The 15,470-nt window shown below is 36.9% G+C and overlaps 1 protein-coding gene and 1 long non-coding RNA gene across 4 annotated transcripts in view; both read left to right on the top strand.

Annotated features, from left to right (window-relative positions):
- Window positions 1-15,470, top strand: part of LOC108007190 (uncharacterized) — an 81,473-nt gene that overhangs the window by 12,645 nt on the left and 53,358 nt on the right. The window lies entirely within an intron of this gene.
- Window positions 3,592-4,756, top strand: LOC139352978 (uncharacterized). Of its 2 annotated transcripts, XR_011604047.1 has the most exons (4): window positions 3,592-3,976; window positions 4,214-4,384; window positions 4,451-4,530; window positions 4,585-4,756. It is a non-coding gene; the product is annotated as an uncharacterized lncRNA (long non-coding RNA). The 2 variants fall into 2 exon arrangements; XR_011604046.1 differs by having other exon boundaries at window positions 3,597-4,384.

The raw sequence follows: 15,470 nt of genomic DNA, 5'->3' as shown, positions 1-15,470 counted from the left end.
TTTGTTTGCGTTTTTCAGATCCTCGCCAAGCTGCCTGCCTCTCTTTGCTTTAGCATAAACAAGCAGACAATCGCCTTCCATCCCCATAGAACCCCAAAAAGAAACCCACCCACATCCACATCATCAAAAAAAAAAAAAAAAAAAAATGCATACGCAAATTTATACACTAGATATAACTATGGGGTTGAAGGGGGGAACGTTTGCTGGAATATACATGAAACATGTATGGAAATTTTCAGTAAAAAGCAAAAATATATTTTATGCACTGTCGTTTGTGGCTTCGAGTTCTCGTTCTAGTTCTGGTTTTCGGTTCTGCCTCTGGTTTAGTACGAGAAAAAAAATAAATATACGAATAATAATAAAGTTTACTGGGGAAATGCATGCGGTGAAATTTTCTTTTTATTGTGATACCCCTTTTGGCCATCCATAGATATGATCAAAGTGTTGAGCGTAGTTTAGACGTGTAGAAACTTGTGAAATTTCACTTTGATACATTGATTATATTTTTCTCGAAGTATCTGTAGTTGTGAAGGAATTTTTCAATTGTCTGAGAATTCAATTTTCATATTGGCTTTTAGTTTCTTTTAAAACTACTAGTAAATAGAATTTTTAAATGGTACTCACTAGGCTTTCTTGACATTACCATATTGAAACTATTTTTCTTGTCAGTATTTTTTTGTTCTAAATTTTTTTCTCCAACTGACAAGTTTTCTTTTTGCTTGTGGGTTTAACTAGATTTGCTTTAACTGCATTTTATGCGAATTTTTCAGTTCCTGCTCCTTTTTCTTCGTGGGGCATCTTCAGCTTCTGCTTGGCATATTTTATGGACAGAGTGTGTGAGTGTGTTTGTGTTGAAGGAGCTTTTTTGCAAGTTTTTAATTAAAGCGAAAGTGTCGACAGGCATGCTGGGAATATGGCCAAGACCAGCGGCGATGTCCTGGGAGCCAACGAGCTGCCACTTTTGGCTTTTTGCAAATTGTTGCAGTTTATTTTATTTAGTTTGCCAAAAGCTGATCGATAAACTTGAAAATTTCGGGTTGGCCGACCATTTGGTTCATCGCCTGCTAACTGGAAAACTTTTGTGGCAAAAGTGCATAACCGGATGCAAAAGGATGTAGAACAGTTTATCAAGAAGGCGGGAAGCAGTTGGCATTAATCAAGACATCCTTCTGCAAAATTGGTGGGAAAAATCCGGAATAAAAATAAATATCACTTTGGGCAAGCTTTGTCCATAAAAGTATTTTTTATAGCTAACCCTTGTTCTTCCATCACTTCGAATCAATTTGCTTACTTTAATCTTTCATAAATTTGAAATTTTAATAAGGATGACCTGCAGCCCTCGGCCCAAAAAGAAATCCAGCAATTTGTCAAACAAGTCGCTGCCCACGCAGAAAAAATGAAAAAAGAAGAATAAGAACCCAAACAGAAGAAAGAAAACAAGAATTTGTAAATCTTCCAAATTAGAAACTTGTCATTCCGATTAGCTTCAGACACACAACAGAAATGTTTCAGTTGTTTATTTTTTTTTGTCTGTTCCCAGTCGAAAAACTTAACTTAAGAACAGGTTTAATCTCGACCCAGAGATTGCCTTTAAGGGTTTAAATCGCACACAAAAGGAAGGAAGAAGCGAGGAATAATAAAAGGGACACGGCGACATTGTGGCCAAAAGGACCTCGGTGGAAAAAAAAGGGTCCAAATGAGAGAAAATGCGCGCACATAAAACAAAATGAAACAAAGGCCAAAACGGCATTAAATACAATAAAAACACAGCAAAAAAAAAGAAAATAAATAAATATTATTAAGAATGCGCAGAGAGAGAAAGAAAAAGCAATTAATAATAATTAATGTTTTTATCTTTTTGTTCAGCCTTCTCTCGTCGTCGTCGTCTTCTCTGAATAATATTTCTCTCTTGGAGAACCAAACAGGAAACCCAATCCCAGACTTCGGAGTCTCAGAATCCCAGAATCCAGTTCCCTACATCGGAAGGTCTGGCTCCGTATTTTATTATATACAGCTGGCCCGGAGTTGACTTAATTGATAATTGGAATTTCTTTTTCCCCTGCAAAATGTATTTAAATTTTTCAACATCATTTCGATTCATTTGTTTCATTGCTCTGGCTACTTTAACCCAAAAAGGCCGCAAAACTGCGAGCCGAAATAATTGTTCAAAAGAATCTGCAAGCCGGACGAAAAAAAAAAAGAAAAGAGATACAAACAAAACCAGCAATAATAAAACCCAAAAACCGCAGCAACTGCAAAAAGAGCGAAAAACATTTTTTTATGTATTTTTTTTTTTGGCTTTTGAAATCGTTGCAAAAGTGTTGGGAAGAGGCGTTCTAGCGTTTAAAAATTGTTGTGGCCGTCGCCAATCGACAGCAGCCGAAATGTATCTTAAAGTTTGCCACTTGCTTTTCTGATGGTGTTGATGTTGATGGTTCTTCGGCTTGACTTTTTGGCTGCGGGCGGTTTTTGTTTTCTTTCCGTCGAACTCCGTCGCTGCTCTCCAGCAAAATGTATCTGTATCTGCAGCTGGGCTTGGGTATCTTTCGCGTATATGTAGCTTCAGGTTCAGTTTCAGCCTCAGCACTTTTTTTTACAGAGGCCTCCACAGCTTCAGTTCGTTTGTTATTGCTTTTGTACAACATTTAAATGTTTAGCTGCCGTTTGAGCTTCGTTTTTGAGAGTGCTTTATAGTGGGTATGAGGGGTATACTGGGACTTGGGGATTTTTACAACAGAAATTAGGATAGAAATGCAGAAAAAATTGATGATTTTAACTTCTTAAATTGCATTTTTATAAAAGTTTAGTAATAAAAAAATAAATTTGACAACTTTCATAATAATACCAGCATAATTTATTATTATAATTCAAAACATGCATATCTTAACTGTCAAATCAGGAAATATCTGTAATTAAAGCTATATTAATTAATGGGTATTTCCTAAGCCATAAACCCCCAATTCGAAAACCCACTTCCACTCACGCTTTCTTGTTCGCAGAGGCCTCTTCCTTTGGCTTTTTTGTAGGCGTGAGTTTTATTTCAGCTCACAATGCGAATTAAGCTAATTTAAAAGCGATTCGAAATTAACTTTAATGTGTATGCAAAGCAACACGAAACGAGAGGAAAAATAACACAGAAACCAAAGCAAAAAGCATTTCTAACACTTTTGCTCCCTTCATTATGGGCTGGGCCTTACGTATTTTTTGAGCTTGGGTTTTTTCGGTCTTCGATTCGATGGATATGTGTGTGGTTTTTGGGATACGATGTGTGGGCGTCTTGAAGTGGCTTCTGTTGCGCCCGCTTTCCCAGTGGATCGAGCCCCCATGTTCGTTCTATATATCTATTGAAATTGCTGTGGTTGTTGTTGCCCAGATGGTTGTTGTTGTTGTTGCTGTTGCCGCTCTGACCCAATTGACGTAGTCAACGTCGTCGTCATCGCTTCGCTTGTTAGAGGAGCTCTTAAAATAAAATTGAAAAAAAAAGAAAATCAAAAAAAAAAGGAGAAAAATATAAGGAAAACCAAAGTAGAAGAACTGCAGGTCGCTAGTAAAATGCACATTGGATGAAGATGGTAGGTTCCACCACATGTCTATACCCTTCAGTTCTGCAGTAGGGACGCGGTGACATGGCTCAAGGCAAAAAGCTTTTTTTGTGCCTAAAACGCTGTGCCGCTGTTGACGTCAGCAGAGCAGTCGGCGCAGCGTAGAAGACTGCCCACGAAAACGATCGTGCAACAAAGAGAGGCAGATATTCGGATATTTCCCTCTCTTTCTTGTCTTATAATCTGCTGCACTCCGCGCTCGCAGAGACAAATTTCGGCTGGTCCGTTATTTTTTTTTGCGTCTCTCCGTTATGTTCGGCTAGCGACTAATATTTCGGCGGAAAAATTTTCGTGGAGAAGCGACATGTGAATGCCCTAATATTTAAGGAGCATTATTGTGTATAGAAAAAAACAACTAATATTGTTTTATAAAAGTAAACTATTTGATTATAGTAAAATTTAGAAAATTGAATTTACTTATAATGTTATATTGTATTTACTTATTATACATTCTTATTACAATATAATTTTATAGTTAAGTTATAGAAATTTAGTCCGTTAAAATTGATTTAAGTATTTAAAACATTTAAGTATTAACATTTAAAAAAAAATCGTATTGTATTTTTTACTCAAGAAGTAAAAACTATATAGTCGGATATATTTCACTTTAGAAAGGGTATAGGTGCAGTGGCACGCGCCAACAGCGAAGAGAAAACAAAAGAAATCTAGTAAAGGGGTGAGAAGACTTGGTGCATTCTGTTTGAGTGATTGAAAGGGAAGCATCCATTTTAATGGTGCGCAGCAGAGTTACTTTAATCGTTTAGTTAATATAATAAACACAGGTAAGTGCTACATTAAGTTTAAGATGTTGTGCATTGATCTTAGTTTAAAGTACGTAAATTTTGAAGGTATTCAATGGGTTCCGTTAGCCGAAAGTGGATGACGAAATGTTTTGTGCCAATAAAAATTCTGCAACAAGCTATAAAAGGTAAATATACAATTAAACAAATAAAACGCATTTTTTAAACATATGTTTTTTCAGGAGCGTTGGCCAAGGATTCAGAGGACCCGGACAAAGGTTTAAGAACGGCGATGTCTAACGTTAAAAATAAGCTTACGAAGCAAAAAAACAGAAACAATAATTGTACAATTTTTGAAAATCTAAATAGTACCATATAATTAAAATGAATTAAAATAAAATGAATTAAATTCTATATTTTTTTAATTGAAAACTCAAGGAAAAATTCTGATTTTCACAAGTGATTCACTTGGGACGGGTCCCTTGCAAGTGATTTCACAAGTGAAAACTCAAGGAAAAATTCTGATTTTCCCAAGTGTTTCACTTGGGACGAGTCACCGGCACGTGACAGGCCATACGAAAAATAAGTATAAGGAACAAGTGAAATCCCGTAGGACTTCGAAAAATTTTCATTTGAATTTTCACTTGTGAAAATGCGGACATCCCATTCAATTTTCTATATGGAGCGTCACTTGTTCTTCACTTGTGCAAGAGGACATGTCCCACGGGATTCACAAGGTGATTCACAAGTGAAACTTTTTTTTTGGAACTGAAGGGTAGATACACACACACACACACACGCACACTTTTGGCCATATATATTTATATGCATGTGTGTGTTTGTGTGCCTAAATTGTAGGTAGCAGGCATGTATCTTAATGAAGGCAATTTGCTTGTCGAGTTTAGGCAAGTTAGTTTACCGAAAATTGGCATATGGCCAGTAGCAACAAAAGCCCCGTTCAGGGCACTGCATTTGAACTCCCCGTAAACCACCCACTTATCTCCCCCTCACACCTTTCCGGTTGCCTTACAGTTTTAGTAGCCTACAACGAACCATTAACCGGTTGAACTATATGGTTTTTATAGATCTGACATTTTTTTAAGACTCTCACACTTTTTCTTAATGTTATGAATATTTATTTAGTATTTGCAAGCTTATATCTTTTTGTTTCCCTAATATTATTTATTTTAGGTGTTAACATAGAATTAAACTAAAATTTAGGTACAACTTTTGGTATCTAAAATACTAATAAATGCTTTTTTTACTTCTTACAGTTTTAAATCGAAAAATACTATCGTCAGAGGACCAAAAGTCATAAGTAAGTTATACAAAATTAAAAACAATAACTAATATTAGTCAAAAAAGATATATGGAATGATTGTATTACAAATATTTAGTATTGTATTGGAACTGCAAAGACTCTCTTTAAGTATTTTATGCATTTTTATGCCAATCTCCCTGAATTTCCTTGAAGTTGCCGAATATTAAATTTAGCCTCTAGGAACTTCCTCTTTAGGAATTTCGACCGTAACCCCCCTTAGTCATTCACCAGTGCGCACATGTCGATAAACCAACTTACACACATCGATGGCGATAGGGAACCCCATGATGAAGGAGGGCAGGGATAAGAGGGCTTCGAGGAGCAGGGACTGAGGAGGACGAGGATGAGGACAAGCCTGGCATGCACTCTGGGGGGTAATGCGAATTTGGCTCTTCAGCTCCCCACTACCCCATTTCCAACACCCACCCCCCCTTCCCCACCCCATGCCGCACTTCCTGCTGACCCTTTCCTACACGTAGCGAAAGAAGAGTTATGCAAGCTGCAGATACATTTTGGCCCACATGTTTCAGTGTGTGTGTGCGCGTGTGTATCTGTGTGTGGTATGTAGATACAGGGCTCGAAAGGATGGAAGTTTGGGTCCAAACAAAGCCGAGAAGCGATGGATTAGAAATGATTTACTGGCCAGTTGCAGAAATTTTCAACGATTTCCTTTCATTCAGTTGCGCAAATTTAATGTACTTTAAAGGTATAAAATTTTAAATAATATAAAATTGAAAATTATAAACTAGCTTTCAAAGCTTTCAATAGCCTAAATACATGATTAACATGTTTCACTTATTTTAACAAGCAATCGTTTGGTCAAAATTACCAAACAATTAAAAATTAAATACTTACATTTCCCTCAGGCCAAATATCTCACTGCTTTCTTCTTAGGCTTTCATTTACCAACCTTTCTCAATTTTAATACAAAAATTCTCGGCAAATTTAATGAACTTAGCCCTAAAGTTTTGTCAGGTTTACGCGCCAAAAAACTTGTGCACATTTATCATTCTGCAATATTTGGTGGCCTCGGCCATTAATCAAAAAGGCTTTAAGTATTTTTTGCCGTGTACATTTTGGGGCTGCGCAAAATGCCAGAAACGAATTTTGCCTAAATTGCGAAAATTTAATAATCTAATAAGGCAAATTTTAACAAACTATTTAATGGCTAAACTGAATGCAGACTCGGGTCAAATTCATGAAAGCAAGGCAGGCCGGGGAGCCAAGAGTATTGGAAAATGGCCTAAGGCGGAGCGTTTAGCTTAAGTTAAGCGGAGACAGCAGCAGTCGCGTTTAATGTCTGTGAAATTGAAAAATTTACTCTTTAATATGCGAACGGGTTGGTCGGTTAGTCGCTTGCCTTCTGAGCCCGAGAACCTGCCGGAAAGAGTCAGATACGGATGCTGGATACTGGATACTACTGGATACTCGACTGCTGGCTGGTCAGGCCAAATGGTGTGGAAGCCGCTTTTGCTGCTTGAAGTGCAGTTAGAGCAATTTCACAACTCACTAACAATCATTAATGCGTCGCCGACATTTTACCGCCCAACCCCTGGACTCTTTATTTTTCTTCTGTTTTTTTTTTTTTTTCCTAGTCAAGGAAGTCGGCCTCTAATAAGCAGCCTCTACCGGCGAACTTAAATCATAAACAGGCCGCAGAGCTGGCTGCTTTATGAAATGGAAAATGTGCAGCAGCAAATGAAAGAAAATACAGGCGGCGGCAGGCGAACAAAATAAAATTATTCCGAGTCGAGAGGGAAAAGCTTTGGCGTTGTTGCGATGGATGGTTAGAGATGGTTGCTTGGTTGGTTGGTTGGATAGCTGGATGGTTGGGTGCCTCGTTTGGATGTGATTGAGGCCTGCGGCTCATTTTGAAGTTCATGTCGTATAGCGCTTGCTAAATCGACACGCAGATAGATATGGGGAAAACCGTAAAATAGGAGTGGATTCGGCTGCTGGGGAGGATTTTGTCGGTGAGAGTCTAATGACAGCTGCGAGTATTCAGCGAAGCATGCGAGGTGGGTTTGAGATGTTAGATGTAATGGGGATTTTAGTGGAATTTCCTTTACCATAATTCTAAGGAGAATGGGATTGTATTTTGATTTTATATTTGTCTAGCTTTGGGGGAACAACTTGTAAAAACATTTTAGCTTTTAATTGTGTTTATACAGGATTTCTTATGAAACTTTATTGTGTTTATAAAGGATTTTTTATGAAACTTTAAGTTGGAAATTTTTTTGAGCATTTTTTATAGAACAAACGTATCATATTTAAAAATATCCTAATCAATATATGAGTTAGAAATTAAATAAAAATTAAATTATTGGTTTTATTTTTTATTTGACTTTAAAGAAGAATGGTAGGTTGCTTTAGAGCCCCAAAAATGTCTGTATAATGCTTTTTTTATATGCCATATACCTTCCTGTTAGACTTACCCTACTTTGTTGACAACCCACGTTCGCGTCGTTTGTGTTATATCATGCAGCACAGCGGCTTTGATGACGGCCTGTTGCTGTTGCCCCGGGAGTTTGGTCTTTCCCCACTCTTTGCTCTATGGCCGAAAAGATCGTAAATGTGTGCCAAATTATAAGTCATATGAAACAATGACTGCTACTTAGTTATGACCATAAAAACGAGGCCAAACGGGGGGATGGTCGCTGTTTATATGTAGGAATATATATATATGCCATGCCAGTCGCGACTGCTGTCAAAGTCATTTTGGCGCATAATTTTTACAACCAGTCCCTCGCAGTTTTGCCCCTCTTTTTTTTGCTGTTAACTGGAAACTCGTCGCGTTCTTCATATAACTTTTATAGTCTCCCCTGGTCGTTGCTAAAATATTCTAATTGTTTTCAGCAATTTTTGAATGCGCCGTGTACGCGCGGCAGTGTCATAAATCTCTTTTTACCCGTACTGCAGCGGGATGAGGCTGGCAGCAAACTGAAATGGCCAAGACAAATTTGCTTTAAAGCTCGCCAATAAAAGTTAACAGCGTCGTCCATGCGTTCCTATCCTCTCTCAGCTTTATACTACCTATGAGTATGAGTGTGTGCTTTTTGTATCTTTTGCATAATCTAGCCAAAAAGAACGCATTTGAGACTGGTTTTTATGGTACGCCAGTGTAAAGGGATGCTGGTGGGGAGGGAAAAGGGTGTGGGCCATGATTGAGTGGAATGCAAGGAAATCGTAATTAAAATTTGTTGCTTCACAAGAAGCTCTATCTGGATAAATGAGCATGCTTTTTATTTTTATGATATTTATATCTATTTAGATAGTTGGTACTTTATAGCACCACCTGGTATAAGTATACACTCTAGAGTCTTATTGCGCAGTCATTTGGGTAGATATTTTATGGTTAAAGGATTTTTGCAGATATCGTAAATTTTATGTCTAATGTGCGGGTAATTCAAGATTGAGTTCTGGCTTACGGTGCTTTGAACTTTACTCTTAGATGGAGGCCAACCTAAGTAATTTTAATATTTCAAAAAATTTAACATATATTTATCTAATAAATATCTTACTTTAATAAAACGAAATATTATGAAGAGATTACACAGAATAAAACACCTGCATAACCTTTTGAATTCCCTTAAATATTTCAAAAGTTTCCTAACCATATTCAAACACTTATCATAGTTAATAAATTGAGCAAAGAATCAACATAAATTTTAGTAAAGCACTTTAATATTTCATAACTTTCTCACGCAACCTCAGATACTTCCCACAGTAGTTAATACAAACTCAAAGATACACAGCGCAGATTACGTAAATATTTCCTCATACATTTCTCGCTCTCATCCGCAGATACATTTTCACATGCTTAGCCAAGTTAAGCGGCGCATCTGTTAGATACACCCGAAAATAGATACTTTCGCCCATAACTTAGGGCCATTGCACGGCAGCCACTTGGCCCATGTTCATTGCCAATTCGCATGCAACTTGCAGATACTTCGCACTCATGTCTCAGCTACTTTATATCATTTTAATAATGTATCCGCTAGGTAGCTCGTAACCAAGAGCTCCACCAAGAGTTCAAAGTAGTTTGCACTCAATTTCAATATTTTACAGACCAGAAAACAAAAACCAAAAACGAAAAAAAGACAGGGCAAGGAAGGAGAGTCTTGCAGCTGGCAAGACAGCGCACACAATATATCCCATAGATACATATGTTTTATACATCTACCTATATTGCTTATTATATATTAGCGTGTGTCTGTTGTTTGGGGGGCCCCTCAGGAGCCAAAGTAACTAATATGAATAGCTAATAAATCACATTTGGACGGTGATTTATGTGACAGGTGCGTATTGCGATTTGAAATTGGCAACAGTTTCCATTTCGTATCCGCAAATTGGCCAAAAGCAAAGCAGCATGTGTTACCTTTATTTTTTTTTTCCTTGCTGCTCCATTTTGTCATGTAAAATATATCGAATAACACAAAATAACCTAATCCAAATGTGAGCGTTAATTTCACCCTAAGAGTTGTCAAATTAGTTCAAGGGAAAGGTCTCCTAGCTGACCCTCAATTACGCATTTCTTTGGAAAACTTTGTTAATTTGTTGTGTCGACTCAAACAATGAGCTCTGGGGCTAATGGATTTGTGGAGTGAGTGAATGTATATATATAGAGTGGGTTAGGACATTGGTTCGTTATTAGCCACCGCCCCGCAAAGAAAACAGAAAGAACCGGACTTTATCGATGCCATCAGAGTTAGTTGGTCGGTCTGGTCTGGTCTCGTCTGGGACTGCTCATTATGTAACCTCTCATAATTCTTTCATTAATGAAATTCCCACACGACGCTGCCACCATCATCATCTGCATTATGTAAATCTTCCATCAACAACACGGCTCAGCACGGAGTCGGTTTCAGTTTTTGGGCTCACCCAGCTCACCCAGTCCACTTTTCTGCTCCTTTCATCCTTGTCAACTAATTTCAGGCTTGTGCGGCCGACTGACTGCCTCTGCCTGTCATGTTTTTTAAGACTGTTTTAATTTTCATCCTTTTTCGAGTGGTGAGGCGAAGAGAGAGAACCCCTGAAGAACAGAGAACGGTGTACGGAGGACGAAGAACGAAATACGGTTGGGTGCATCGGCTTTTACTTTCCTTTCCTCTTGGCCTTAAAAATGTTGGCCAAAAACCAAATAAGACGAAAACTACCTGTTCACAAAACCCACACACACCGCAGAGGTAGCAGTAACAACAGCAGCCTCAACATATCCCCCAAACGAACAACGAACAACCAACGCCAGGCGAACTGAACCGTCGAGCCAGCAAACAACGCCCAGTGGGCACAGTGGTTCCGGCGCTGGGTTCCTTAATTTAAGGGGTTAATTAAATTTTAATTGGCAAGTAAATTAGCTTAAATTGCAGGGAATTAGGTGAAGTTTCTGTAAATAGTTTTGTTGCGGTAGGGACAATAATGTCATAAATAGTAAAATATTGGGGCACACATGAGTAGAGTATGTTGATCTTTATTATCAACATATTATTATTTGAGATTTGTTTAATATCTTAAATATTAAGACACATTCAAGGTTTTTACAAATAATGCACCTTTTGGTTTATCTAAGAAAGGAAGCAGGGTAAATAATGTCAGATATTGTGCAATATTGAATCCTTAATATCAACATATCTCCATCTATTTTAGGTATGTTAATAATAAAAACGGTCATGTTTTAAGATTTTTTTAAAGTACTTTTTCAATTATCTAAAAAGTTTGCCCACAATTTTTAGATATTCAAAATTATCCATATTTTTGATAGCCATTTTGTCTTAAGTTCCATAAAATATTTTTTTAAATGTATATACATTAACAAAATGCATTTATTTCTTTTCTGGAGTTTTTTCTTATTTATTTTAGTTTCCAAAAATCTTCAGAACATAACCACTGTGCAGCCGCATTTGTCTTTTTGACTCCCATTCCCTCTTGCCTTTTTTTCTGGCCTCACCGGGGTTCTCCTGGCTTGAGTTCGGGTTTTTTAGCCTGGCTTGGTGGCTGCTTTTAAATACCCTTTACCTTGGCCATATTAATGCGGCTCCCACTGTTACTTGTGCATTGTTGTTGCTGCTGTTGTTGCTCGTGTTGCTGCTGCTGTGCTGTTGGTGTTGCTGTTGTACTTCACATGTAGTTTGGTTGTCATTTGGCAGCGCCCGCTGTTTAGTGTCCAACATGAGGGCCGTTGGTGTCGGCAACGCTGCTCCCTGCGATTGGGGAATGCGAGAAAGGGAGAGGTGAAAGAGCCAGAAAGAGATGGGGCGGAGAATGTGGAGCTCTGATGGAGTCTCCTGATGCTGTTGCTGCTGCTGCTTTAGATGTTGCTGCTGCTGCTGTTGCTGTTGCTGCTGTGGATGTTGCTGCCGTGTCTCCTTGGTCTCCAGTATTGGTATTTCGACTGGTAGCCCCAGCGACAGTTGTTGAAATTAAATGCTCACATGTGGGTTTTGTTTTCTTGTCTGCCTTTGCTGCCCTGGCGCTGTGCTAAAAACTCCCAAGTCAACACAGTGAAGAACAGAGCCAATACAGGCAAAATTCTATAAATCGAACCAGAAAAACTTAAAGTTTTCTTGTTAAAAAGATAAAAACGATAAGATAATTTTTTCAAAAATATATGAGATAGCATCCGGAATCATTTATTTTAATCTTTATTTTAAAATTCGAAATAACTTCATTACTATTTGTCTCTTTATAATTAAACCGAAAGTTCAATCAGTTACTTTTGGTGAGAAGTCCCAAATATAGGAAAAATTCTATAAATCGTACCAGAAAATGTAAAACTTTTCTTGTTAAACTCATATGCTAATATTCAAAAGTTTATGATATCGCACTCCTAAATATGTATTCCAATCTTTAATATTATTTGAAATTAAGATAAAGTTAAAGTTTTCTTGTTATAAAGATAAAAGCGATAAGTTAATTTTTCAAAAATATATGAGATAACATCCCTAATCATTTATTTCAATCTATATTTGAAGTTGGAGTTAACTTTATTATTATTTGTATCTTTATAATTAACCCCAAAGTTCAATAAGTTCATATAGTAAACAGTCCCAAACACAAAAAAAATGTATAAATCGTACCAGAATATGTAAAACTCTTTTTGTTAAGCAGATATGCTAATATTCAAAAGTTTATGATATAGTATTTCTTAATATGTACTCCAATCTTTAATATTATTTGGAATTAAGATCATCATTATTTTTTTTATATTTATAATTACTCCCAAAGCAATATACTAGTGTTTCAGTGTACCAAAGAACACACATCCCATCCAAATAAAATGGATGGAAGTAAGTAAGGTAACACAGGAGGCAAAAAGGATTGCTCCAGCCAAATAAGAAAAAAAAAGACAACTCAGACAACAACAACAATGCTCAAGTCTAGGGCGAGTGCCAAAACATACAGAAACATATTCATACATACATACATATGTACTCAAAAAAAGGAAAAGAAAAAAATAAAGGAAGATGCTTTCATTTCAGTTGCAATCTCCAATAAAGCTTAAAACATGGGCGAGGGAAGTTTTAAAATTTTAATGATTATTGATGGATGGAAAGTTGGTGTGCCCAAGGTGAAAAGAGCTTTTAAAGGATAAAAAAAAAGGAGGTAACAATTTTGGGCTTACCAATTTTGTAAATTATGGTTCATTAATAAAAAATAAAGATCTGAAAAAAAAGAGTTTTAATTATAAAGTTGTGACTTCGAGAGGGGCTTAAAGTCGCTTTAAAACAGATGGTGTTGGAACAGTTACGCATTAAAAATTAAAAAAAAAATGTGATTCCATAAATTTAAGGAGGTTTCTGTGGTTTTGAAGGAATTTATGGGGGTATTTTATGCGCCTACATATTTTGTTTCTTCACAAAAATATTGGGTTTGTGGAAATAAAAAGGTTATTTTAATATTTCTAAATTGATTTTATTGAAGTAAACAAAAGTAGTGGAAAATCCAATCAAGTTCTGTATAAATTGGTTCTAAATTTGGATTTATTTCTGCCAAGACTCTTTCGAAATTTCAAAAACTCCAATAGCCACTCTCCCTCCAAAGTTTGCCTCCCCAACTCCTTGAGCAAATCAAAAGCAACGCTTATGTGTAGTTTCTGCTGCTGTTATTGCCAAGTCTTTACAATTCGGGGCCAGGCACTTCATTTGCTCCGCTCAAGTTCCGCAGATACAGATACAGATACTTTGGCATCGTTCGCTTGTCTTCTGGCTGCATTTATGGTTGCATTTACTTTTTAATTTCATTTGCTGTTGCAGTTGCTGCACTCCTTTTTCGAATTCAAGTGGAGTCAATTTCTTATGTCATGACAAGACACATACTTCAATACACACGGACACAACAACGGGCTCAAGTCGGGATAAAAAAGTACAACAAAATAAAATAAGAAATGCCCAGACAGCAGTGTTCTGTTCAGTTCAGTTCAGTTCAGTTCTGTCTTGGGATCCCCGATCCCTCGGAAGATGTTGTCGCCATTCGGGAATGGGGACTTATATACCTTTAGCATTTTCGGGGCACTCACTGCGTTGCGCCCCTGGGCTTAAATATCTTTACTTATTTTTGGACATACTTGATTGAAGTATTTATGAGATTTCAGGCATTTGTGTAATTTCCTTTTGAGCTTTAAGTTACGCTCTTCTTATTCGGGATGCCTCCCATCGTCAAATGTTCGACAAAAGAGTTAAATGTTAAATGTAGGAGAAGAACAGCTGAAAAGGGGCAGAAACACAGATATATTTACATATGCATGGGGCCTCCGTTCAGGTCCATGTTTGTCAGATGAAAAGATATGTCTTTACATGTTTTAATTTTCTTGGAAATTGTTGTTCAACTTGAGCACAAAACCGAAGAAACCGAAACCGAAACCGAGAATCAGGCAAAAAGAAACCATACACACAAAGATATACTACTCACTCGGCTCTCCAGCATTTCTTTCTCGACTCTCGGTTTATTTTTTGTTTTTAAGTGAAATGTTAAACCTTTTGACAGCGGTAGTTTTCTTATTTAATTTATTTTATTTGCGGTATTTACTCTCGTCTCGATTCGGCTCCTTTATCCCCCCCCCCCCCCATCTCACTACTACTTCACTCTTGGAATTCAATTTTGGCTTTTTGTTTAGAGCCAGTTTCTCCACTGTCTTTCTCTGCGCATTTTAATGTCAAACAATTGACATGGTTAGGCTTAAAGTTCTCCGAGCGTGTCTCAGTCTGAGTTTGGTTTTTGTGGCCAATAATTAAAGTTGACAACTTGGATACGGATACGGATGAGGGAAAAGACGCAGACGCAGTTACTAATTTTGCCTTAAATTGCTACATTTTTCTTCTCGTCTGTGCAAAAACCCCAAAGTCGAGGTTTTCAAGTGCTTAAAGAATTAGACAAAGATGTTTTAATCTGCGTGTGATGAACGATAAAAAAGGTTGGCAAATTAATTTGGACTGAATTGAATTATATTGGATTTAAAGTGTATTTATACTTAAAAAATAAATTCATTGGAGATGATATCTTTATCTGGAGTTTATTAGTTTACTAAAAATGTGTTTAAAATTTGTATTATTTAATATTGTAAATCATCGAAATCACAAAAAAAATGTTTGAATTAAACTCACCCTTTCGCAAAAAACTTTCCACAGTAAAATGTTCCGTATATTCCCTCTAGCAATTAATCCGTATTATGTGCCGACTACTTATGAAACTCTAATCTAAACTATACACAAACTTATAGCATTTTTCTCACTCAAATCATTTATCTTTGAGTTGGTCTAAAGTTTTAAGTTTTTGTTCTTTTTTGTTTTTAAACTTTTGATTAGAGCAATT

The sequence above is a fragment of the Drosophila suzukii genome, chromosome 2L, assembly GCF_043229965.1.
Source record: "Drosophila suzukii chromosome 2L, CBGP_Dsuzu_IsoJpt1.0, whole genome shotgun sequence".
NCBI lineage: Eukaryota > Metazoa > Arthropoda > Insecta > Diptera > Drosophilidae > Drosophila > Drosophila suzukii.
The sequence above is the reverse complement of the archived record's forward strand: the minus strand, read 5'-3'. Positions and strand labels throughout refer to the sequence as shown.